The following is a 27984-nucleotide window of genomic DNA, read 5'->3' as shown; positions in this document are numbered from 1 at the left end:
CGATAATTATACGCAGTCGAATCTAACGCGCCGATTAAAAGCGTACGCGAACTCGGTGAGAATGGAAGAAAACGACGAGATGGGAGAAAAAACGAGAAAAATAAAAATAAAACGAAAAAAAAAAAGAAGAAGAAAGAAAAAAGGAAAAGAAGCGAATCAAGTCGTTATAGAACGTTGACGGAAGTGCAAGCTAACCGGTAGCGCAACAAGGCCCCGGTGAGACGCGGAAGTTCAGAGTCACTCCGGTACCAACATCGTACCGGTGTGCACAGGTATGCGTTACACACACACACACACCACGTTGAGAAGGCAGAAGCAGAAGTAACAGCAGCAGCAGCAGCACCTGTGAAGTCCGCGGAGCTACATGTGCGAGTACCCGTTGAAAAATAGAAGGAAAGTTTTTCCGCGTTCGAAGTTCTGCGCGGGATTCGCTGGTGTACGGGGAAAAGTACGAAGAGAGGGGGCGGTGAAAAAAAATAAAAAAGAAAAGGGGGTAGAAAAAAAAAGAAAAATTGATTAAAACGAAAGAAAAAAATGGAAAAACGAAAGAAAGTCAGCGTCGAAGCGGTGGCGAGTCGTTGGCGAGATACGTTATTATACGGCCTGCGGTGCGTGTCATGGTCGCGGAACACGGCGAAAGCCATGACCGACGAGGAGCGCGAGGGAAAGTGATTCGATATGATCGTCAATGAACTTTACGTTGCCCCGTCCCACTCGTCTTTTTCGTCTTTCTATTTTTTTTCTTCCCCTCCATCTCTCTCGCCGCTTTGTTTTCTTTGATTTTATTTTATTTTTTTTTTCTTTTCTCTCTCTTTCGAGATTTTCCCGACGCCGATCGGAGTTATAATTTACGTCAAGTTGTAACAACCGGCAACTATACGGAACCGACGCGGTCGTCTCTTCGTTAGCGCGTAATTATATCGGTATATATATATACACACCTGTGTTACGACGACTACCGACGTGCAAATTAGCGCCCTCACGAATATCGTGTATACGATATTCGTCGCGTTATCTCGCTTAAATTTTCTCAACGTTCGTAAACTCCACCCGACCCGTACGTCGAGCACTTCGAACCCTGCGTGGATTCTCGGTGGTTTTTTTTTTTTTTTTTTTCATATTCGCTCGAAAAGCGATTTGAAACGATCGTCGATAAACGGGGCACACTTACCTATCTTAATTATTGGCAGTGCAGCGAGTCGACGACACGACTCGTCAGTGACCAGAAGCAGTCTCCGGATGTCTTCCCTTGCGTATGTTGATGCTCCATCCCCATCTTCTGAGATTCGACGACGACGTCTCTTCTCTACCGCGAACGTTCGTCATCCTGGTGCACGTCTGCGAATCATTCTCCTCGTCACCTTCGACTCGCCGATCGAACGTCATAATTTCGGTTTCTTCGACGACGCGGCGCGCCTCTCCCCCTCAACGCCACTTTTTCAGTATTGTCCGGTTGGATCCAGTCCGGCCATGGCTAGTTGTTTTTTTTTTTTTTTTCTCTCTTGTTCTTCCGTCAAGCGATGGGGTGGAAAAATATTTTTTCACAGCCCTGCGACCACCTTCTATCGGGTTGGTTATCTGGTTTCCTCGCCTCCTCCTCTCCACCGCCCGATCTAATACTGTCCGGTAGGATCTAGTCCAGCCATTTTAACGATTTTTATTTCTCAGTTCAACGAGTCGGGGAATATCTTTCTCCTTCTTCTTCGTCTTCTTCTTCGTTGTTTTTTCTTCACCTCTTAAACTTTTTTTTTTTTTTTTTTTACTGCACTCTAGTACAAGCCGGTAGGGTCGAGTCCCAGAGCCATTTTTGTATATATCTTATTACGTCGGGACGATGAAATTTTTCAAATAATTAGAATATCCAGAGATTCGCACTACTCTGTCGTAGAATGTTATAAAATAATGAACGATGAACCGACGCGATGACAATCGATACCGTTGGTATATATATATAACACTGTGCGGTGTGTGTGACGATTGAATCAGTAAAGGCCAGTCGGGTCCAATTGTCGAGCCATTTCAAGCAGTCTTAACGAGTTACAGTCTTTTTCTTCTTCCTCTTATTCTTTATTTTGCTTTTGTTTTTTTTTTTTGTAAAAATTTGCAAAAATTTATCGGTAAAATTTCTATAAATTCATCAAGCCTCGGTCGCACACGTTTAATGAACGGAACAAGAAAATATACATACAACATACATATGTACGATCGTGTAAGTGTACGTACGATTTTTTTTTTTTATTACCGTTTACGTGCAACGAAAATTTTGCAAAAATCTTATTCGCATTTAATGTACGGCGATGTAACAAACTTGGTTTTTTTTTTTTGCTTTCTATCAACGAAATTACTTTAAACGAGTATAATTCGATCGAGCGAATTCGTGAAGCCGGCTACTATATGAAAAGATATATATATATATATATAGTCGCTACCGGAAACTAGCTGCTGTGTGTGACCGTGCCCCACAGAGCTCTGACAGCTCCTGGCGAGAGGCAGCGCTTTAAGTGTTGCTCCCCCTCCCCTCTACCTGGACAGCGGAGCCCATCCATTGGCGCTACTCGAGCCACAACGGAATTGGCAGGGGAGGATTTTCAGAGGTTTTAAACCGCTGCCGAAACCCCAAGGGAGGGTTTTACGGAAACGTTCGACTTTGCGTTCCTCGCCTCTTCGTCCTCCCCGGAACGGAGAGAGAAAAACAAAAAATTAAAAAAAAAAAAAAAACAACGAAACATTAACGAAAAAATCCACGCGATCGCACGTCCGACCAGCTTCCGAACTCGACCGACAATTTCTCTCACCTTTTTTTTCTTTTATTTGTCATCGTTTCATTTGCATTTATAATTTGCGAGTCGAGCGAAATAGGAGCGACTTTTCGGCATACGCCGCAGCGCCGCGCAGCTGTTTGAGCTTTTGTCTAGATGAAAAAAATGCCCGACTTTTGGGACAATGCGGTCCTGGTTTTACGACGATTATCGTTGTATTGTCGAAACGTACGCACGGTCTTCGATCTCATTTTTTCTTTTTTTTTTTTTTTTTCTTCATTTTCTCACGAAAAACCGATCGTAAATGATTTTATTGGCTCACGGGGACCAATTGAACCCAATAAAATAATTTTTACCATTTATTTCGCTAAGCGAGTTTTACAAAACTTCCGACGAAACTTTCACCTTAATTTTATTGCATCGCGGTATAGGTTCTCTGTACGTGTTTTCACGTGTGCGCAAGAAATTTCTCGAACCTTTTTCTAGTACGGATCGACGTTGTCATCTAGAATTTGTCCGGATCGGTGTGTCGGGTTCCGATCGATTACGCGGTGCGACGTTGGATAGGAAGAAAATCGGCCCTCCGGTTTCATCCAATTTTTTTAATACTTCGAATCTTCGTCGCGATATACTTACAGCTTGATTCCGGTGGTCTACATACAATACGGTTACACTCGTGACCGCTATAAGTAACCGTTTCGTAATTTTCACAGCTGTGAAAAAAAAAAATATAAAAGATCCGTACGAATGCGAATTTACACGCGTACACTCTCATACCTTACGGGATACGAGGTGGCCCAGATTTGCAGAACTGCTACCGAAGCCCTAAAACTTATCCCCTGCGAAAACCGCAAGCCGCCGCCGCGAGCGTGAGGTCGAAAATTTATGAAATTCGAAAAATAAAGTAGGGGCGGCGGAGGGGGAGGGGGAGGGGTGGGGACGTCGGAAATTAGTGCGTATACCACGAACGTATTCGCAAATCGATTAGTCATAAACTCCATTTGACCGAGGTAATCCAGATAATTTTTCTTCGATATTATCTGCTACGCGACGCTATTATTGAAGCCATTAGCGCACGGGCATCGTTTGTATCTCCTGGCGTCATCGTCAATTATGTAAGCCCTGAAAAATGCTTGGACAAACGAAATTGTTAGCAAAACTGGTGAATACCGACCGCGACCACCGTCTATGCACATTTCTCGAATTTCTCAATAGCGATAGACCGGGCCGTAACCTCCCGTCGTCCGACACGTGTACCTCGTGCGGTTTCCCCTCATTTGCGCGCGGTGAGCGTGTGCTATCCCTAGCGCAACAGCGTTGAGAAAAATTACGACGTTCGATTTGACGAATCGTCCGATTCGATGAAACAAATAATGATTGTCGGAATCGTGGCGATCGTCGTATTAGTGGTTGGGGGGGTACAATAAATCGACGAATTAGCGAATTGACGTTGCGCGGATCGGTGCGGTTATAACAAGTTTTCCCGATAATTTTCACGCTGGATTTATTGTAACAAGTTCCGTTCACCAGTCAGTTGAAAATTTACAAGGGTCAAGGGGTGGTTAAGCTTCTGTTCGGTGTAAATTCTTCTGTGAAATAGTCGAAAGGGTTTTCGCACCCCGTGCCAAAGGGATCGGCTCGAGTGGATTAGAAAGGGGTGTGGCCCGCGGCAGTTTAACTGCATTGCGGGACGGTGTACCGCACCACTTCGTAGACAATGCTCAAATTGTCACAATAGAAAGGACCGCCAATACCAAATCCTTCCAAATCCCGTCGCACTAGAAAAGTTATTGTACAATGTTTAGACACGCGGATTGACTGCGGATTTCAGCCTGATAATCCCGAGAGGATCGAAAATTTCGTCGGGGGCCGGGGGGTGTACAATATAAACCGTGTGCAAACGCTTCGGAGACGCGAGGATTAATTCCCCAGGTGTAAAATCCGTGGCGGCGGAAAAACTTTTCCGCACCTGACCGGGGAGACCGCCGACGCGAACGTATCGTCGCTCCGTTCGACCCGACGCGAGGAATTCCGAGAATCCCTCCGGATGACTCGAGTTGACTCGCTGATGTTTCGCAACGTTTCGCCATATTTCGCGATCGGTTTTCCGGAAGTTTGGGGGGGCGATTTTATCGCGAATCGAACGTCGCGGGAGAGACGCGCGGTAGCGGAGAACCCCTGCGCTTATCAGGACCCCGGTGTAGTACGGGGGCCCGGAGCGACTGCGTCGGTGACTCGATTGGACGACGGCGAGAAGTGGAGGGAGGCGAGAAAACGTACTTCAAGTACGGATAAGGAAGCTTCTTCGAGTTCTCGCGGGCATGTAGTCGACGACCGCGATGTTAACGTGGTAGTGGTGAACGCGGTATTACTGGGATAAAAGGTGAACGGCTTTATATACCCGGGGGGGTGGGGGGGGGGGGGGGGTTTGTCGCGATCCTGAGCTTTCGGCGACCGAACGATCAACGGTACTTCTTCTTATTATTATCGTTCGATGGTCTCCCCATAGACGCGAGATCTCGCCGATCCGGACCGGAGGCGACATCGGAGATCCCTCGGTTGTGTCAATCGCTCTACCGAAAACCAGAAAAAAAAAAAAAAATAAATAAAACAAATAAAGGACAACGAACAAACAAAGGTGAAAGAATAAAAATCGCGGTACGACGTGTCGCGGGCGTGTGTCCTTATCCCGCAGACGTCCGAATAACTCGAATCGCGCGTGATCGATCGCGTAGAGTCCAATTAATCTTTACCGATGCATACGTACGTAATATTCGAACGCGCGATTCCCCCGCACGATTTACAAAAAAATACATTCCACGAATTCTCTTCCTCCCGATTCGACTCGAGGGCCCTTCTTTTCGGCACCGCGAGGAACTCGACGTCCGATACGCGTCGGGACGCTCGTGTTCATCGTGTGCAGCGGCGGCTACGAAAGTAGACTCGGGAAGCTACCGAGAATACGATATTGGGCAAGCAAAGCTCAAAGTCCCACGTGCGCGGAAGGCTGCACATCGTACGATACGTCCAACCTTAGCTCGTAACGGTGGCGTACATGAGATACGAACTTGGTTCGTTACGAACAAACGGTTGCAACATATCTCAACGCTTTACAATCGTGAACCGAAACGCGCGGAGATCGAACACCTCGTTCCGATATCCTCGACGATATCGGACGAGTCGCGATCGATTCGTGCGCGGTGAATGAAAAAAACAAAAAAAAAAAAACAGAAAAGAAAAGAAAAAAGTCTCCGACGATTTCGCCAACTGTCGTCGTCGTCGTCTTTTCTCAGGTGGGGCGAGGGGGGCGAGGGGGGCGCGATGTCACGTCGGAGAACAATCGAAGATCACGGCGTCGCGGGTCTCCATCTCGTACCCCGAGGCGCCGTGTGCCACCGTGGCAATGTTCTTCCTCGATCTTTCCCTGACCTGACCACACCGCGGCGAACGCGGGGCCGGGCCTCTAGGTCGGGCATTCACCCTTCCCGAACCAGCTCCTACCGATGAACGTGCCCGAACTCGATCGAATTTCGATTTATCCCACCCGCCTTCCGATCCTATTGTAAACCTACGGATACGTCTCTCTCTCTTTCTACTTCTGCAGCATTCAGTCGGGCGACAAGAATCCCACGGGATACGATCGAAATACTCGGAGAACATTGTCGAATTTTGCGTGGATTTTTACAAGCCTCTCGCGATTCGAATGGCGTCTTTTTTTTTTTGAATTTTTAGATTTCAGTTTCGTAACTGTATATACGTACACACGTACTCTCTCGTTCACCGTAATAGAAAGCGTTGATTCAGCTGAAACGGTCCAAGGGAAAGTGGGGTAGGTTATACGCATCAGAGGCATTCCCGGAGAACGGATGACTCGTCTTTCGACGATGACGTCATTATGTGGCGACGGCCAAAAGGCGTCCCGATTCACTCCTGACGCTCCTGAAACATTTTCGGCGTTCGGCGGACGTTGATACCGCTCCTGCGTTTCATCGGCGTGATTCTCACCGATCGCTGATCACACGTGCGACAATCGTCGAACTTGCGCAATTAATGAAATGACGCGATACCTTCGGTTACTTCGTAACGATCGTCGATCGGATCCCTTCCTCCCCCCCCCTCCTCTGCCGCCCATAAAATTTCGGAGTCTCGTTTTAATACCCCTGGTACATAATCCGATAGCGCAGAGTTAGGATCTATCGAGGTGCCTCGCGATTCCAGGCTGCCTCCGGGCATAAAACGATCGCCGAGTATACGTGTATCTATATATCTATACGTATATCGAGTATGTTCGCTTTTATATTGTAGGTGTAAGAGAATAGTATAGGAGCAGCGTCAAAAGTCGGCATCTGGTGTGGCGGGTCGGTATATCTCCGGGGAGTGAAAGAGGTCCATTATAATTCGCGGGCGGACGAAGAAGAAATACGGACGGACGGACGGACGGACGGACGGACGGATGGACGGAGGACTGGTTAGGTCTTCGGATGACTGTAAACGCGGAGGAAAAGAGCGAAGCGGCGGCGGCGGTGGTGGTGGTGATGGTGGCGGTGGTGGTGGTGATGGGCCCGGGCCCCCTCTGATTTCGGCGGAGCTCCACAAACTGTCGAGAGTCGTTCCGGCCGGCTATGCGAAGTGTCTATAGGATAGGCGAGTCAGCCGGGTTAGGAGCGTTGACCGGAGGCCACCGTCGAGCAAAGGCAAACCTAACCCGCATCGTCCAAATCGGAGAGTAACCGGCCGGTTGTGTAGATACAGGGAGCGTGTTCCATCGGCGATACATCGACGTCGTATTATTACATCGACGTAGAGTCGGAAGGCGAGCGTTTCAGTACGAAGTTGAATCGACGTCGAGTATCGTCCAGAATAAGTGTCGTCGTATCGGTACGACGCAACGAAAATCGAACGAAATAATTTGATTAATGAGCGGAGTTCCTTTTCAGCCGATTATTGTTTTCTGGACCAGGAGGTGCGCGGCCAATTAAGGTGACGCGATACCGCGAAAGACGCAGAGAGAAGAGGGAGATAGAGGGGAGGGGGAGGGCGTCACGACGCGACGCGACGATGTCCTCGACGCCCAGATGATCGTCGTGGCATCCTTCCTTCGTTTTTTCTTCATTGTCTTATTTTCTCTCGTCTTATTTATTTCTTTATCATCGACGGCTTGTGAGCCGCACGCACGTACACTGTACCGTCTGTTCGGTAATCGAAGTGTGGATTATAGAAATTATACTGCATTTGTCGTTGCGTATTACGTTATTACAATACGACAGCCGTGACCTTAAGTCAAGGATCGGATGCTTTTTCGAATTCAACGCGTATTTCCATACAGTCGATAATTCGCGCCGCGCTGAAAGGGAAATGCGTCGCGTATACTCGATACGGTCGACTCGTTATTCGTCGGATCATTTTGTAACATTTGCAGTAGGAATATTTCAAACTCTCGGGTCACAGAAACTGGCAGCCGCTGGCCGAGCCTGGGAACGGCATTTCTAAGCGGTCCTAACCGAAATTGATAGCGCGAAGAAAAAAAAAAGTAAAAAAAGAAGAGAAAAAATCGAATGTATTCGAGATGCAAATTTTCGGACAGATTACATTATTTGGCGCCCGCGGGATCCAAACGCGCAACTATCGATAATTTCGTAATCCGTGTTATTCCGATTCATGGAGAGAAGAAGAAGAAAAAGAAAAAAAAAAAAAAGTAACGTACATACCTACGTATTCACGGCGTTTCTAGCGAAGAATTTCGGAAGCTGTTTCGAATACCCCCACCGTAAAAAATTGCTCCGCAATATCAATGACCGGGAATCAAAACACACGCGAGAATTTTCGAACGAAGTTCCGAATTGGCGGGGTGTGACGCATTTTATTTCGTTTTAAATATAAACGCGGGGACGAGTTCCGCTTCCTGGTGTCCGATCGCGTTCTACGTACGGTCACGTTCGATTACGGGGGGGAGGGGGAGGGGGAGGGGACCAGCGCTTCGACGAAAGAAAGTTTCGCCGCGATGGAAAAGCGAACGGCGCTAGAGAAAAAGCAAAAGCAAATAAAAAAAAAAAAAGTCGACGAACGACGACGGTAGGAAAAATGTGCGGACGAAAAAAAGGAGGAAAGCAAACGAAACGGGTAACGCGATGACCGAGCGAATGTGGCGCAGTGTCAAGGTGTCTTTGCGGGTTCGCACGGTTAAGAAAAAGAGGGAGAGAGAGAGAGAGAGAGATCGAGATCGAAATACGCACACCCTACGCGCGTGTTCGCGTGTATATGAACGAGGTTCGTAATATCGCGAGCTACTTTCACAAAACTTTCTTCTTTCGCACCGCCGCGCGGCGCTCTCACTTCTGATCGCTGTGGGGATGAGACCAAAGTCCGCGTCGGCCACGACCCACATCCGGGGTGAAAGGCGAAAAGGAATAGCGTGACTTTGATAGCGTTTCAAGATCCGCGATAAACCGCACATATGGGAGCTCGTACACCTCTGTACGTCCCTCCTTTTTTATTCTATCAATTTTAAATTACCATCTGTAAAATAAAGCTATCCACGTCTCGCAGTGTCTACAGAAGAAGACACACGCGAATAATATTCTCTCGAGAATTCACGTCTTCCGATTAGACGATACCATCAGCTCGCGCGGAACACCATACGCGTATTACCGTATGGTAGCCTACGGCCGTCATTACCACCGGTATAAATCGGCGGAAAGGTAGCTATACGTACACACACATATACACACATACACGTACACACATAAGCGGGAATATTTTCACATGTATATCGGTGTACGTATGTATATGGATAACTATGTGCATACGAGAAATAAACCCTATAGCGCGAGTTAATAGTTACCTAGATAATTAGTAACATAATTATCCCGGGAGCGAATGATTGGACGATTAAAAGATAGGTATGGATGTTGTGTAGGCAGCTAGCTGGGTACCCACGTGTCCGTATAATATACAACACCGCCCATAGACAGTTTGGCTTCTCGAATAATTTCGATCGCGTGAATCAACGCGGAAATATACCGTCCTCATCTAGCCCATATGCCATTTTGCTCCTCTCGTGTACGCCATTTTTTTTTATTCTCTCTGTGTTTTTTCTTTTTTTTTTTTTTCCTTTTGCTCACCTTCGTCCCAACGCCGCGTTTTTATTCCGCCGCGGTACCGCGACGATCGAAAATTTTCGTTCCGCGGAAAATGGACGATCGGATGGGTTTGAAATCGAAGGAGAAGAAATGAGAGAAAAAAAAAAAATCCAAAGGACTCGACATCCGCGAAACCAGCGGCCCGGTGTGCGTCCGTCCGACCTCTTCGGCGACGCGGTAATGAGCGGTAGATAATTGAGAGGTCTGGTCGAGAGAAGGAAGCGAGCCGCCGAGTCGAAAGGAGTATGAAAAACGGCGTCGTCCGCCTTCGGGGTATACCAGCTCGGAAATCTCTAACCCTCCCCCCCGTCCACGATACGCCGCGACGTCCGAAGGATTATCAGCGAGGATTAGGCGATCCGAGAGAATTTCCGCCGCTACGACAAACGTGCTTTCACCTCTTACGGGCGCTCTCAAATTACGTCCGATCGACGCGTCCTGCCCGAAATCGGTGTCTGACCTACCCGAGCGCCGATCGTCCGGCCGGTCATTTCGGTCGCGCGGACGCCCGATCGCGAGAACGATGTAGTTTTCAATGGGCGTGTTGCACGGCGTAACGCACGTCGACGAATGTTAAGTAACAGGGTGATCGCGTATACGTGCGACGCGAGTCGAGCGGTGGCATTCGGTTTAGCGTGGAAAGAGACTCTTGTAACCCGGTCTCGATCCGAAATGATATTCGGTCCGAGTGTGTGTTTCGACAGTCCCGGGTGTCGTTAACCTCGCGTTGTTCGCGGCCGATAATCTATTGTCCGTACGGGGGGGGGGGGGGCCCCCCGAGTCCCCCCTCGACTCGCTCCTAATTTCGTGGTGACTATTTCAAAACCCCCCGCGGCCCGGAGATGGAGAGAGAGAGAGAGAGAGGGAGAGAGAGGGAGAGAGAGAGAGAGAGGAGAGACACCTTTCTTCCAGTAGGTTGCGAATTGGGCGTTGGTCCCGCAGCGGTGCCCGCCGTGCACCGACGACGGCTATGGGTATCCTCTGTACGGGACACGTGGAACTCACTTGTTAGCCGCAACTTGGATCTATGCCACTCTTTCCGATTCCCCCCCCCCCCCCCCCCCTCCCCTTGGCCCTTCAAAACCTCCATACGGACGAAACTACGCACGCGGACTCGGGTCACCACTACTCCCGAAATTCAAAGACCACGTGGATGGCCCGGGACTCTTATACTATATATATTATAATATGGGCCCGCGTCTGGAGTGTTGCAATCTCAACGACGCAGTCAGCCCTTTTTTTTTCTTCCACCTCTCTCTCTCTCTCTCTCTCTCTCTCTCTCCCGCTCTCCTCGCGTAGCTCGTCGTTCGCCGCCTCCGTTTCTCACATTCGTTCGTCTCGTCATCGGTAAATCGGTATCGTCCGTACGCCCTTCCGTTCGCGATCTCGCTAGGATTTCCGATCCGTCCCCTGATTTCATCTGGGAAAAAAAAGGTCGCAATTATTTGCGATATAGTATCATACGATGACCTGGTGGTCGATCACCCGTTCGGCCGGTCGAACACTCGTCCGCGCGAACGGCAAACCCGATTTTCCGCCGCCGCTGCAGGTGCTCGTTTCGTTATACATACTGTTGTAATTCCATCTCTCGAGTCTCCCCCATCCCCCTCCCCCTCACTCGCTACTCCCCCTCTCTTCGGCCACCGTAGAGTTAAGTGAGCATGTAATCGCGTCTTTTAGTATCTCTACACATAACGTAATGTATTCCTGTGTAAGTATACCCGGAGAACCCGCATACAACAACGTAAGCTAACAAATATAAATATAGGTACGTCCTGCTTCCAAAGGATGCGGATATAGGAAAGTACCCCGATGATCGCCGCTTACTTTGCCCGATGAAATTGTGAAAGGACGAAGTCTTTTGTTTACGAAAAAAAAAACAAAAGGCGCGAATAAACGAAATGAGGAGATGAAAAAGAATTTGGATCCAACGTCTCCGTCGTACTTCGGAGTTACACAGCTGTTGTTGTGTATGTATATACGTATATGCAGCGTGTGTAACTAGTAACTATGCAATGTCAGTGACTCCGAGCTACGACTACGCGATCTGGACTCCACCCACGTTGTCTTTCAGACTGGCTTATGTACACGACCCAGACTCGATTTGCATTTTTATTACGGGCGTTTTGTTATTTTTCAACTGGTTCCTATAAGCGTACACATAGGACACGATACGTGTATGCACGTTGCAGACGCGTCCGCGTATACATATATATGTATATATATAGATCCGTTTTTATTTGTTATTTATTTTTTCGTCGTCTCCACTACGCGGACTCTCAAAGTTTGCACCCCGACCCGGTTTCGCGCCGTGGCTATTTTCTATACTTGGAAAGGATCCGCGTCCGGATCCCCCTTCGACGGCAAAAAACGATCGGAGCCCCTCGACGGAGTCATCCGACTCAACGGAGACTTCCTCGAAGACGGTGATGCGAATCGAGCCCAAGGAATATCACAAGTCTGGAATTTCGGGAGCGCGGAGGCCCCCCGGATGCCGTCCGTGCCCGGTTTCGTTTCGGCGGTTCGTCGTCGTCGTCTCGACGGTGTCGGCGTGTAGTGAATTCCGACGATTTTAACAGACTGCATCGCGTACCCGCCGCCGTCCGTTGCAGAAAAAAATATTACCCCGCTTAAGCGTATATACGAACGGGAGGACGATGGGCACGAGAGTATATGTATACATAAAGTAGGTATACATATGTACGAGCTCGTCTGACTTTCCGAGCTCGCTGATTGGTGATATGTTTTTTTTTTTTGTTTTTTTCTTATTCGAGGTACAGGAGGAAGCCTAACTGTATTTTGACTTTGTGGCCTGAATTGCCGTAACACAGTAACTGGCTGTGTGACACCCCGAGTAACGGGGCCCTCCGGTACGAAGGCCGGTGCTATGAGGCACTCCGACGGGTTGTACTGTTACCCACCGGAGTCGATTCTAGGTCGGGCGACTCTCCTCCCCGCGGTGCCAATACGAATGCCTCGACGCGCCGCCTCCTTTCGTCAGGGCCGACGAGCGAAACGACCAAGGGGAACAAACGCTATCGCGGGTATACGTGTACGCGCGCGCCCGTATATCCCCCATCTCCCCTAACCCTCCGGGCGACTCGCACCCCGAGGATCTTCCTCCTCGCTCTCGCGAGCCTCCTTCACTTTTTCACTACTCCTTTACTTTTTCACTCGTTCACCTAGTCGACGTTTTTACGATGTCCTGACCAGGGTCACGGTCAGCGACAGGATAATCGGCGTTCTCCCTCTCGCGTACTCACGCGATTCCCCCGAGTGTACCTTCGACTGTGTGTCGTACGAGAACGCCGGATTTGATTATCCTTCGCGGGATGCATACGCGATCGCGATCCGCAGCAGCAGCGGCGGCAGCGGCAGAGCGGCAGCAGCCGGTCAAGAATCCGGTCTTATCCTCCGTCCTCGGGTCACGAGAATAATTCCAGGGTCTCGCCGACTATCTGTCATACCGCGTACGCCGCGTGACTTATGCCCATCTGGTTTGTGTACGTACCTCGTACCGCGAAGCCAACGCCAATAAAATGAAGATCAAAGCGGTTCGGATGCCTCACCGCTTTCCGTCCTTCTCCGTTGCTAACTCCGGAGCAAACTTGCAGTATATATGCGCACGACGATCCATCGATGCAACGATCTGAAATCGTTGATAGAAATTGAACGAAAATATTGCTCGATCTTCCGTGACGCTCGGAATCTTCGAATATCGTTCGTACCCTACGCGGCACGCGACGATGTTACATTTGACGATTGTTCGGCACGAGCCGATCGCTCGCTCGCTCGCTCGCACCGCGCGGTGATGGAGCGAAATAAAAAAAGAAAAAAAGTAGGGAAACAAAAAAAAGGATAAGGCGAGCCGCGAAGAGGAGGAGATCGGAGGAGCGGAGGCGAATGAATTGAATCGGATCGTTGACGGGTGTATTAGGAACAGGGGTACCTCCGCAGCGGTTTCGAGACCGCCCCGCCCGACGTGCGTCTCCTTCACCCCTTTCGCTTCTATTTTCGAGAGGATATCGGCGCAGCTGAAGAAGTAGTTTTCCTTCCGTCGACCCCCCCCCCCCCCCCCCACCTGCCACTCTCACGCGTATTATTCCCCGACGTAATAGAAGGGAAAGGTTTTCCGCGTTTTCGTCATTCCGCCGCACAAGGGACATTCGCTCCTATTTTCCCTGAGATCTTTTCTTCCTTCCTGGATGCCGTAACTCGGATTGCATCATCGTCAATGGTTTGCCTGAAAAGCGAGTGGATGGGTAGGATAAGAAAAAAGACTTTGTTGTGTAAAAAAGTAAAGAAATTAAAGCGGGGTGGGGGGGGGGGCAAAATCGAAGATCTATGGGCCCATATGGCGCGGTACTCCGACGTACCCGCAGATTGTTCGAGATCGGGGGGGACCGAGGCATCCGATCCCCCGATCCGGTCCCGCCTCGATAAATCGGCGCACGTCTCGCTATACACGGAGACGTCCGTTCCGTCGAAATTTCGAACGGCGCGAGGAGTTTTTTTTTTGTCTCCTTTCAATTTTTCTTACCTCCGTTCACCCCGGAGACGATCTAATTTGCGGAAAACGGAAAATCGTTACGATTTATCGGAGTCCACCCCCGATGAGAGAAGACGGTAAAATTTACCTGCGGGGTGAAATACGCGCGGAGGTATATAACGTAAAACGCCCGCAGTTCGAAGAGGAGATCGTTATCCGGATACCTCGACCCACTGACCGGATATACGCACTGCGGTATTCACAATATCATTTGGACACACGTACGCGCCGCCGTTTCAACGATATAACATAAGCTTCGGGATGAATTCATAAAGACCTCAGAGCATAAAAGATTCGTTGACTGGCCGGGGGAAGTGCTTCGAGCGCTTTTCGAGGAGTGAGCGATCGCGAGGGAGTTCGACAAAAAAAGACGTCAAGGTTTCGGCCCTTGTGGCACACTGTGTCCGTCCCAAGTACGTACAGATGTCGTCCGGACGATGGTGTACAGGTATAACGCGTGTATAGGTGAGTTCTGACCACGGGCCAGCGGTCCCTAGAGCGATGAAAAATGCTCTTTCAATTTTGAATATTGAAAGTGGGCGTCGTAGCTCGGAGCCGTTCGACCGTTCGTCTGGTTTGCGGTACCGATCACCTAGAGAAAAATGTCTTTTTAATTGGCAATTAGATGGGCCGTATGTATCAGCTGGCCTTTTTCCACGCTCCGCTCGATTGACCGTACCCATAATACCGACGCCGCGTGTGTCCGAAAAGGAGTCGCTAAAAATGCCCCCCCCTTATTCTCAATGCCGCCGGAGTTTATTCTTCGCGTTAATCCTTCGGGGCCGCGTGTGTCGCACTCCACGGATCGCTCGTGGATGTCCGAACCCTTTGAAAAAAAAAAAGAAAAAAGAAAAAAGAGAAAAAAATAATTCCTCTTGTTACAGTCTTGTAAAACGAAATGCTTCGGAGAAAGCCCCGTGCACCGGTCAATGGTATAATGCCAAACCCCCATTGAAACGTACTGTGCGCGACGGGACGCTGGTCGGCGTCGGTAGCCAAAGTTTTGCGCTTAATTTGACGCGCGGCGAACGAATTTCAAATATCGTATTCTGACCGTCCACCGAGGAAATAATCGGTGAGAGGAGCGAACGATTCGCACGCTCCCGGTACTCGTTTGTGGAATACTTCGCGGACAGATTTTCGCGTTGCAAAAGACTGGGGGGAGGGGGAAAAAAAAGTAAAAGAAGAAAAATCGGCAGCAGCTGACCGTTCGCGTCTCTGCTACTGGGTCAGGCGTCGCGACGTCGATGAGATGTTGAGGAAAACCGCGACTAGAGAGACCCGGAAAAGGGAACGCTTGATTTTTCGCTTCGCTGTAATATAAATACGTTATTACCCCGTACGACGACTAGCTGCCACTTTGTCGGTTCATTCATTCGAGTTGCATCGGAGTTCTAGTCTGGTGTAAGTTGTATACGTTTGGATAACAGTTATACATATCAGAGTCTGGGTCACGAGGCGGAGCTTCCAAGGGATGGAGAGAACGAAGGAAGGGGGAAAGGAAGACAATCGAGAAGTCATTAAGGAACCAGCTGGCGAACCGCGTATACCCGTGGATCCGAGATCTCATTGGCTGACGACCAACTGCAACGTACGAATACTCCCGTCCGATCCGATGCTCGGAGTCGCATTTTTTTTCTCACATTTTTTTCCTCGCTCCTTCGGCTAAAAAATACCCGAATCTCCGTTTCCGACTGACCCAATTGGCTCGGTAATGAATCATTGGCGAATAATTTTACGTCGCCGCGATCTTCGAATCGACGTTATTCTCTTTCCCGCGAAACGTCGAGCCTCGAGGCGACCAGAGATGAAATGATATTTTCTCCCATTTATTTATTCATTCATTTATTTTGTTTCTTTCAACGCACTCCGGAAGATTCCGCGCGTATGCGTTATACGTCTTTTAGATTATCATTTGTGTCATGTACGCGAACGTATCGTTCGAGCACCTGTCCTACATCGAAAAAAAAAAAAACAAAAAAAAAATGGACTGAGCTATCGAAATAAGATTCCGCATGTAAAAATTCTTTTATGACCATTCAAGATTACGTGACAGAGCTGAGGAGAGAGGTGGAGAGAGAGAGAGGGAGAGCGGAAGAGAAAGATGGTGTACATTGGGTCATTTGAATATATTAGAAGATGAGAAAAAAAAAAGAGAAAAAACGAGGAGATGAAAAATGATAATGATAATAATGGCGGAGCTCGAAGCCCGGAGCCTATTTCGTATTTTAATTAGAATCGGCGTAAGCCTATAAATAAATTGAATTATTTGGTGATTAAGTCGGTTGATAGGTTCCTTCAAAAGTCACGTGTAAATTTATCGGTGTGTATGGGTAAATAGCGCGTACGTGTGCGCGGTGTTATAGGATATCACAAACGACGGGTTTACGAGTTGGCTCTGGTGGCGGCTATGTGTGCAAAAAAAAATTCCGCGGAACCCCATTGCCCCAGTAACAGGCTGACACTTTTGTAGGAAAGCAAATTTAAAATTCAAATAATTACGTTTTTACACGCGAAAGGTGTCCGCGGCAAAGCGCACGGGCGATATCACGTATACACGGGTGATATGTATACGTATGTGTATGTATATACGCTAGGAAATGCTAAGGAGCTAAATCAGCTAATCACTTTATTGACCCGCAGTAACGGGGGGCGTATGTCCGAATTTTTAATGCCAAAATTGCGGTCTACATGATTCCGAACACGAATCCCACGTATATCCTCCTCGCGCGCGTGTGTATCACAGAGGAGATATATATATATACGATGTACGGTTATATACACAGCGGTGACTTTTTGGCCTAAATTTTGTAACGAGCCTACGTTCATTACGTCATCGTTTATAAGTCCTTGACCGTCGAGCGGTCTTAAATCATCCGGTACACGAGTGTGCATTAGATCTGTTACACGTGTGTGCGCGTGTACGTCTAACGAATTCGTATACATACATATGTATACGTATAAGACGTCGCGCACCACTTCCTAGCGCGGCGCAGCGTCCACCACCGCCGCGTCGAAGAGGTCGCAACTCGCGTACATAATTTTAACAACTTACGAAACGCCGTTTTTCACATACCAATCGAATATAATGGTTACGGTCGGTCTGTCACCGTGTTATATTTCTATTGAAAACCCAGCGATAGGTAGACCCGCGCTTCCTACAATAGCGAAGGATATCGTAGACCCAACCCGCCCACCGTATAATATCAACCCCGTTGCTAATTCCGGACACGCGCGCGCGTCACGTCATTCCGGGTATTTGCGGGCAGCCAGCGAGCGAGAGAAGGTGACGATGCGCTCGAAAACTAGGTTGTAACTTTCCTTTGCCGTTTCGGAATGATCGCAAGCGTGTTTTTTTTTTTTGTTTTTTTTGGCGGCTGTTAATTTTTTTCATATTTTTCCCCATCTGTTTTGCGGAATAGGGAAAAAAAAATTCATCCGATATACCTAATTTATGGCCGGTGTACAGGCAGTTTTTTCATTCACTTTGCGGTAGACGTGCAAAACAATTTTTTTTTTTTTTTCTTTAAACATGCTTATGCACGTCCCCGTTTCTAGAGTCTATATTACTGGATGTTTTTCATTCTCCTAAAAATTAACAGGGAATTCGCGTATGATTATTACCGAGATAGCGCGACGCAGTCGCATAAATTTTCTCGTCGGTGTACACCCATACGGCGATATCTCGATGCAAAATATGTCGAATTTTTTCATTTTTACTCTTTCGTGCTCGTAATTATTTATTTACTTACCTACTACTTTTTTCCGCAAACAGATGCGCCGAAATATTCGACCTCCGCTCCGAAAAAGACAGAATACGTATATATGTGATGTCTACTTAGCGAATACTTTTCCTCCACGCGATTTCAATTTCGAATGCAAATTCCGAGTAGGTGTATTGCGCGCGATGTGCGAAGAAAACCCGAAGAGTAGGTGAAAAAAATAGAAAAAATAAATAAATCAAATAAATAAAAAAATTGAAAAAACCGAAAATAGATAATCGAACGAGAGAGGAACATCGGCGATTCTTTATTCTCGCCACATTCTATCGACGTCATTTTGGATATAGCCTATTTACGCGACGTCCATTCCAACGTATAGGTGGGACTGTACGGCGTCGCAGTTCTACACGGCGTCGGTCAACCGATCGAATTTATTCTCGCATCGAATGTTCCCCGTGTTTTGTTCGAATAGTGGAGCGTGAATATACCTATACGCAGATACACGTAGGGGGAATTTACTACCGAAGTGGCGATAGCCAAACCCGAAGAGAGTCTGCTGCGGATAGACAGAAATAAAAGAGAAAAGATGGAGCGAGAGTGGTCGTGAAACGCGTAAACTGTTGCGCAAATAAAAATCAAGCTGCAGCTCGAAACTGTTCCGCAAAATACAAAAAAAAAAATAGACGGATGAATTAAAAAAATAAAAAATAGAAGGAAGAAGGAAAAAAATTAAGAACACCAGAAACCTGCACGCGTGTACGCGGACGCGAAAAACTAGGTATAGGAAGCGTGAGAGAACAAGAGAGAGAGAGAGAGAATTTCATCTCGCGTTAAAAGCGTGGGGAGAAAAAAAAAAGGAAGGAGGGAGGGAAATGAAGAAAAAAACAGCAGACGGACAAACCCGCGATGGACGGATGCGTGGAGACGAGGGTCCGGCAGGATGGGGCGGTTTTTTGCGGCGGGTTTTTTGAAAATAAATAACGGTATATTATAGTTCTGGAGCAGGAGGGTGCCTCCCCGGAGAGGGATACCCGAACGTGAACGGAATCCGGAATATGGTTTGACGCGCTTTAAATATATGTATCGGTATTTTCCGACGACTTCCACGAAAAGTGTACATATATAAAGTGAGATGTATGTGATTTTCTCCTCCTCGTCGTCTCTTTCGCTTCGATATTTTCTCTCTTTTTCTCATTTTCCACTTCCATTTGTCTTTCTCTCCTCCGTTACTTCTAAGATCTCCTCTCATCTTTTGGTCAGATATGACCGTAACGTTCCTTTCGCGCTATACGCTGGTTATATCTCGCCTGCGGGTAAAGCGAACGTGAGAGGCACACCTAAATATATTTCTCTGCATTTTTAATGCGCCCCCTTCGACTCGTTCTCGTAACGTTGAACAATGAAATTCACGACGACGACGACGACGACGATCATCGCCTGGCTACGCAACCGCTTGTCCGAACGAAATTTAGAATTTCCGCTCTCGAACGTTTCCTTCGGAATCTACTTCCGTCTAACTTTGTCGCGCGTGGAAAAAGAGACGGAATCAAAAGACTGGAATTTCAAATCACACGCCACGTCGTGTATCTCCACTTCACCGCATTCATGTAATTCAAAATTTTTAAGGACTTCCTGTGCCGCTTTTTCACCTCTACTCTCCAACGTTTCTCGGAAGGTATTTCGGACGTGAATTTCTTTCGACGCGCGCGCCCGCGTCAAAAATTACCCCATTACGTCAGCGGAGATCGAAAGGGAATTCGAGGGTTGTTCCGAGAAAGATGCGACGAGACGTGGAATTCTCATTTTTTCAAATCGACGAGAACCCCGGCCGTTTCGGGAGGCCGCGTTACGATCGGGTGATAAAAAAAAAAACAAAAAAGAGAGAGGAATTTTTACGCACAAAGTCAGCAACGGCGTTATTGGCCGCGAAGATACTTAAAAAGCGGCACGAGTGTCCCTGGCCGTGACCGTAGTGTTGGTTCGCGTTACGCCGCCGCGTCGATATCCACCACGAAATCCCTTCCTAACGATACGTTTGCTTCCAATTCTTTCGTATCGCGTCGTCGGGGCAAAAGTTCTCCTCGTACCGTTCGTCGACTGTTGGTCAGCTGGGCCGGCCCGGCTAAGAGTCAGCTGACGTATCTCCTCGACAACACCTCCGGGAGTCGCGGCACCTCTCAACGGAGGTCAACCACGTGGCCCGCGCGCGTAACCAACACGCCACGATAATCGCGGTATACGCAGAGGCAACGCCGGGGTGGGGGTCCCATTTTTAATTTTAACTCACCTGCTTTTCCCGCTCGAGTCGTACTAACGATTACCGAGGATATAAATAACCGCGACGAACGCTGAAAATTTTCGTCGCGCGAATCCGTCGGGATTTTTCACGCTCCCGCGTCATTTTTCAGATCCTGGATTCGTCCTGTCGAGGTACAGCGCGCGCGTATCGTTCGTCTCGCGCACGCGATTCTAAAAATGACGAATCCTCGAAGACGACGACGTTTGGCTTCCCTCGGGAAGTTCGAGTGTATGTCGTGTTGTGTCTACCTGCGGTGTGCGTCTACCTGTACGTTACGTCGACGATGAAGTTCGTGCGAAGGATCACGTAATCCCCCCGCCGATTATACCCGCCGTACAATCGGAAGGGTTTATTATCGCGTAAGGAGACATATAATTCGCGCAACGGAAGCGTGAAGGGAAGATAAAAAGCGAGGAATAAAGAAAAGGTGAAGAAGAACCAGAAAAAAAAAATAAAACGAGATAAAATAAAAAGCAAATAAATAGAAATGAAGAGGGGGCAACCGGCGGTTCGGTAGGACCAGCTGGTGCTTCGCATACTTTATCGTCGCGATATACGTACGTGGAGAGGTGGTTAGGTAGAGGTAGGTAGGTAGGTAGGTAGGTAGGTACGCAACGTACGTACGTACGTAGGTACACGCGTATTATGTAGTGCCATCAGCACCGCATCGCATCGCACCGCATCGCATCGCATCGCATCGCATCGCGCCAATGTTGTATAAAGCAAAGTGAACGAAACGCAAAGTGGTATAAGTCGCGGGACTGTGTATGTGGCCGGTGGAGAGTCGCGAGGAACGACGGGATCGTGGCAAAGGGGTACGAGGGAGGGAAAGAAGAGGGACGAGGAGGACGCGGGGGCCGGGGAGGTCGCGGGGAGGGGGGGGGGGGGGCCTGACGGTGCCTGCAGAGCGGCGGCATAGGGATACCAACGGGGTGGTGGAGGAGGGAGGGAGGGGGCAGTTGGTATCGCGGATGGCGATGGCAGAGTCAATGTCCTGCTGCTCGCACTGGGTCACGGCAAGCTCCGGCCATCGACCCAACAACTCCTCTTTACTTCGCGCGGAACAACTCGCGTTCTATCTATATACATACTTACGTATATACATATATATATATTTATATGTATACATGTATATGTATATATATACTACATTTGTACATGTACGTTTACGCGGTTGCGACGTGCGTCGGTGTGTGTGTGTGCGTACGTTACGTACGTGTACGTACCCCTGTCCCTTCCTCCCCCACCCGCGGGAATTTGAAACCCCTTCCACCCCCTTTTTTTCAACTCGTCATTTGCACCGTACAAACGTACGTACGTGATATATATATACACATGAGCGTAGGGGTATAGGTACCTACGTGTGTTCGCGCGGATCCGTAAGACCCAAAGATGCGTCGGGGAACGATGACGTGTACGAAAGGATTTTAGTTTCGTTTAATATTCGTTCGTTTCATCTGGTTTCGCGTCGGTATTTGTTCGATTTCTTCTTCTTCGTTTTTATTTTTTTTTGTTTTTGCTTTACTCTCACGTCGTTCGAACCCCGTGTGTCAAAATATGGTCGGCGGTGCAACGGAATCGCCACCCCCGAACTATGAAAAATCGAACTTGTTTTTTCATTCGAATCGTCAAGAAGACGTTTAGGGGCTGTCGACGCTTTGAAATCGTTTCATGCCGAATCGGAGGAGGATCAGAGGGGCAAGAGGAAGAAGTGAAGAAAAAAAGAAAGAAACGGAGGATAATTATGCGAAAAAGGAGAGGTGAACACACGTCGACGAGGCGAATTTCCTCTCCTCTCCTTTTCTGAATACATATATTATTTGAGGAGTTCTGGTGGCGTTGTGCAACGCGTTATCGGGCGCTTACGGTGCAAGGGCTACGAACGGGATGAGAGGAGATCGGGTACTGCTGATATTCGTTCGACGGTTCCTGACGCGGAAGGCATCGGTCGCGTCATATGGAGATCGCCGCTGCCGCTGCCGCTGACTGAATCTGATCACAGCTGTTGCCACCGCCGCGGATGCTGAGCGGTAACGTCCGCGATAGAATGGGTGGTAGAAAGACACCGGCACCGCGTATCGCCTGTCACACCGGCGCACTTGGTGCCCATTTTTTTCTTTTTTTCTTTCTATTCCGCTTAGCTAATCTCGTATACGCTTACGGGTGAACTTTCGCACTTAATAATAAAGCGCCATACTATATCTGCGTAGGTGCGTTTGTGCTGAAATAGGATTAGTAAAACGACGCGTTCACCGCCCCCTCGCACGGCGAACTAACGAGCGGTAGGATTACATCGCGTAATTAATACATCTCCCGCGGATGTCATTCCGAACAGATTTCGGTTTACCGGTGCCCGATATCATCCTGCGAAAGAGGCGAACGAAAATCGAAGACCCTCGACGATAGTCATTTTCTCATTTTCGGATTATCGTTCCATTCCCGTTGCGCGGTTTCGAATCAATCCGGAAGATATGACGATATTACGGTGGGCGAGATCTAACGGAGCTCGTACGATCCTTCCGTCGAAAGTATTTGGGCCAAAAAATAAAACGGTACGGGTTCGCTAGAACAAAGAACAAAAAATAAAAAAAAGAAATGGACATCTTCCCCGACACGGAAAAAGAGAGAAGAGAAGAACAAATAAAAAAAGTCGTCGACGAAGAGGTCGCGAGGGGGGACGGAGGATCGTTTTGCGGAGCTGAATTTCACTCGAACGTGTGCGTTCTCTGTGGCGGAGGAATAAAATACTTGTATACATATACCAGGCACGGTATCAGCCAGGAAGACGTTTGGGCTCCAAAATTACACAGTGAGGTTGTGGAACCGTTACATCCTTTACCTTCTCGCGAAGAGGCAGGCAACGGCCCATTTTTTTTTTGTATTCCAATTTTTTTTTTTTTTTTCATTTGCTGTTTTTTATTTCTTTTATTTCTTTTTTTTTTGTCTTACGTTAAGGCCCCATGCCTCCATTTCTCTTTCTCACCTTTGCCACGTACCTTTTATACTCAGCGATCGGGCCCATTACCGCATCTTTTCCATTGCCGAATATAACGGGGCCCTCGACATCTCGGTGTGCAGAGACCCACTCGCGATAGTTCATCTTTTTTTGCTCGCTTCCTTCGTTTTTTTTTTTTTTTTTGTTTCTCTCCTCGACTTTACGCCAAGTCGTCTATTAGGAGTACGTTACCTTCTCTATCGCGAGAGATATTTCGCCCAATGTACGTGGCGAGAAGATTCGTCGAGAGGGCGAGAGACACGATTTTCCACGAAAGTTTCGACGACCGACTACAGCCGACGAATTGCATTTCGCCGATTCGTGTCGCTCCGACGGTGTCTTCGGCTTTCCTTTTTCGCTCGATTCTCTCTTTTGGACAAGTTTTTTATCGGCCGGCTCGATATGCAACCGTACGGTAGGTGGTTCAATTATATTAGGACTCCGGCGTCTCATCTTCGGACGTTCGCGAGAGAAACTCCGTTAATGCAAAAATGACGAGCGCTACTCCTTTCTTACGTCTTCTTGTTCTAAAAATGAATTCAACGGCGGGTCTGATGAACCACTACGTGACTGAATTCAGTCTAGTCTTGTCCAAAATCGATTTAATAAAAAAAAAAAAACAAAAACCCGTCCAGGTGTTCGCTCGCTTTTTACTCGCTCCTCCCTCCGTGCAACGTGTCCGAACCAACAACTCCGATACACACGGAGAGATTTTTACACGAACTCCGCGTCCGCCTCGTCTATCTCGACGAAATTTTTCATATACCCCATTGATTCCGCGAACGCCTGAACACGGCCGGGATCGAAGGCACACACGCCTTGTCGTCGTCTCAGGGTAAATTTTTTAACGTCCTACACAGAAGGACGGACACGCCGCTTTTACACCTATACAGGCGTCAATGTCCCGTCGAATATCGTATTACGTTTACGAGTCTCGCGTAACTGTAAATTGGCGAAAGAGTTATAAGGTTACGAGATACTGCGCGGAGTGCATTCGGCGATATAATAGAGGAAACGCGAATGCAGTGTACGGCTTCTGGTTTTATCAAATTACAACGATTTACCTGGACGACGTCGTGGCTTTTGGCGAAATGCCGCGACACTCGGTGTAACGCTCCTCGATGTCGATCGGACTCGGACGAAAATTAGGGGGAAAAGGTAAGCGAGATGAGAATCGATAAGGAGTCGGCGCTGGATAATCCTAATAAGCATAGTTTTTCACGGTTAACGCACCTGCGCTATTTTTCATTGCGCGTGATTTCCGCAACGAAGATCAAGGCATGTCTCGGTTGACCTTAGAGCGCACCGCGGTAGGCGAAGGAAAGCCTCAGCTTCCTGGACCGCCTACTCTGGCGCGGTGCAGCCGGGACAGACGCGCGAAGCTCTTCGCCGCTCCTTTCCGTAGTGCAGCGGCGGCGGCGGCGGCGGCCTGGAGTAGCGGCAGCCGCACGGATTGATTCCAGGCCAAGAGCAGCCGGTTTCGCCTATAACCAAGATAGGCGAGCGATATACGTACGTACGTACGGGCGGACGGCGGTGCGCGGCCAAACCCTGCACTCACGGGTATAGAAGCCGAGCCCGAGAGTGTGGGAAAGAGGAATGAATGAAGTCGAAGAAACGTAAAAAGTCACCGACCTCTTTTTCGTCGGGATCGTATCACACGGTGTAACGGGGCCGACGCTTGAACTTTGCGGATCGTCTTCCTCCCCCACCTACTTCGTATTCTCGTTCCTATTATCTTCTTTTTATTAGACCTCCCCCCCCCGCGTCGAGGGACACCGCGCCGTCTGAGTGTAATCCTCGCACCGTCTCATATATATGTATGCAATACCTTCGCCCGTACACACCTATACGCTCGGCTCGATCTCATCTCCTTCCTTTTTCTTTCTCCTTTCCGATTCTTATTCTTATTCTTGGTCTCATCATCTCGCATAATCGTCGAACGACCGTCGTGTCAGGCCACCGTGAGTCCCAGCGGTACGGCATCGTCGTCGTCGTCGTCGTCGTCGTCGTCGTCGTCGTCGTAACACCGGCACCGCGGCAGAGGCAGAGGCAGAGAGGCAACGAGGCAACGGCAGCTAGGGAATGGAGAACGAGGGGTGTATACCGCTTCGGGGTGACCTCTCCGCAAAGAAGGAGAAGAAGAAGAAGAAGAAGAAGAGGAGGACGAAGACGAAGAAGAGGGAGCGCGAGGGTCCCCGCGGGAGCACCGGGGAGCCCCGGGGAGGGGATCCGAGGCGAAAGGGGGAGGGGGAACGACGGGGTCTGAGGACAGCGGCGAAGCTGAGCGTTTGCAAAGAAGGCGGAAGACGGAACCGGTCCTGGTCACTGGGCCACCCGCCGGACATCGAACTCTCCACCCCGTCCGCGGACTCCCCCTCCCCCTCCCCGCACCGCTCCTAGTGTACCGTCCTCGTCCTCCTCCTCCTTCTCATCCTCCTCATCCTCCTCCTCCTCCTCCTCCACCTCGACGTCCTCTTCGCCCTCCCGGTCCCTACTTAGTTTCCTCTCGTCGGTACTATCCCACTAGATTTTCTGCGAGCGACGCGTTCAACACTCGACCGAGCGTACTCTGCGCCGTCGATATTCCGCAGGGATCCACGAGGCTATTCGACGCGATGACGACGACGATCGACAAAAACCGTATAACGTATATATACATGTATTGTCCTTAGGAATGACCTTATCCAGATACGGGGGGGGAGGGGGATTCGTCGTCGGGCGTTCGATGGGGAGATTTAAGGATTCGAGGATCCCGACGAATGATTTACGAGGCGAGTCGACCAACGCCGTCGCATACAACAACATAGGCGAAAATGTATTTGAAAATTGAGAGGTGCGACCGTCGGCTATATGTATAGCTGGCGGTTCGTGCTACGGTGATGCAACCAGCAGCCACCCACTCGCGAAATTCCTTTGTTGCAGACCTCGGCAAGGTCCGGATAGCCATGGGATAGAGAAGTTGTCAGAGTTCTTAGTTACAGCTGCCCTGAACGCACACCGATAGATATATAAATATATATACGTACACGCCGTCCACGTAACTTATTGTTAGATTCGCGCCAAGAGAGAGAGAGAGAGAGAGAGACTTTACTCACTTATACCATACGTCGAAAGAGATTTACAACGCTAATACTTTCGCGCGTATGCAATCCTTTGAACGGAGTACTGAAAACGTACAAAGTCAGCGGCAAAAAAAAGTCTGCCGCAGTCCTTTTCAAAACGAACGCGTGAGATATGATTACACCTGGAGACACTGCACGTATATAAAAGTTTATACCTATTCACGCGTGCGTTCCACTCGTGGTTCGGTTTCGGAACAGAACTCTCCGAGTACCTACATATTGTGTGCAAACCGTCGTTATACCGTCGTTTCGTCGAGTTTAACGTTGAAACTAATGAGAACCTGTCTCGCTCGGTAATTCTCAGACTTCACAGTAGCTGTTGGCAGATTTCCGCTTCATCGCGTCATAGTCGTGCCAATCGGTGAGTCCGCCGATGCAACGCGCCGCACAACGATAGCTACCCCCTTTTTATTGACTATTACTCGAGACGGAGAAGAGCGCGTCGAATCGGCGAGGAGCTTTTTTTCAAACTTCGCCTTGTACCGAAAATTATTTTCCAAAACGGATAGATCGACCCCCCCCCTCCCCCCCCGATATCGCTGTCATGTTCCTCTCTTTTCGTCTAATGAGAATATTCGGTGTTATAACGTATTGAGAAATATCTCGATCGGCCAATAGCCGCGACGCGATAACGACCGCTATTACGCGACATGTCCCCAGCTTTTCTCCTCTCCTCCTCCTCCTCCTTCCTCCGGTTTCCCGCAGACCGAATCCCCCTTCTCGGTTTCCCTCCCCCCCTTCCCCCCCGACACCGCTCTCTTTTATCCCGAGGCGATCGCTACTTTTATGCCCAATTTTGGTGCTCGTGTGGGACATGGGAGGAACACCGTCCACATACAAAATGTAACGCGTACGACGCGTACGCGCGCCCGGAGGAATATATCTTCTCCCGACTCCCGACTCCTGTTTGTATAACTCCTCGATGTAACGACGCAACGGCCAAGAATCGGCCGACTCAACGGCCGCTACACGCTGTTACAACGAAGCGCGCGCGTAGAGTCAAGGTTATAGTAAAAAGCGGTGACAGAGGATTCACTTCACTTTCAGCCAGGCGAAGGTCTATCGTATACCCAGCCTTCCTTCCGTCCGTCCGTCCGTCCGTCCGTCCGTTCGTTCGTCCGTTCGTCCGCCTCTCTTCTCTTCTCTATCTCGCCCGTACCCCCTGTACACACACCTTCGACTAGCCGCGTACGTCCATCTTCTTCTCGACGTCCCACGGCGCTAGGGGCAGACCTTGTTCCCGGTTTGCACCGGTCGCCGAGTGTCTCCCGTTTCGTCCGTATACGTATACATAAGCGTACGGGTTGCGTTGTACGTGCACACGACCACCGCGCGCGGGGACATCGACGTTCATCCCTGTCGTGTTGTTGGCGAATCGGACGTTGTGTCCGAAGAG

The 27984-nt window shown here is 49.0% G+C and overlaps 1 long non-coding RNA gene across 1 annotated transcript; it reads right to left on the bottom strand.

Moving 5' to 3' along the window:
• Positions 1–2066: 2066 nt before the first annotated feature.
• On the bottom strand, positions 2067–9891 carry LOC125499790. The gene is made up of 2 exons (XR_007276776.1): positions 3537–9891; positions 2067–3472 (listed from the first exon to the last, which is right to left on the bottom strand). It is a non-coding gene; the product is annotated as an uncharacterized LOC125499790 (long non-coding RNA).
• Between the last annotated feature and the right edge of the window lie 18093 nt (positions 9892–27984).

The sequence above is a fragment of the Athalia rosae genome, chromosome 2, assembly GCF_917208135.1.
Source record: "Athalia rosae chromosome 2, iyAthRosa1.1, whole genome shotgun sequence".
NCBI lineage: Eukaryota > Metazoa > Arthropoda > Insecta > Hymenoptera > Athaliidae > Athalia > Athalia rosae.
The sequence above is the reverse complement of the archived record's forward strand: the minus strand, read 5'-3'. Positions and strand labels throughout refer to the sequence as shown.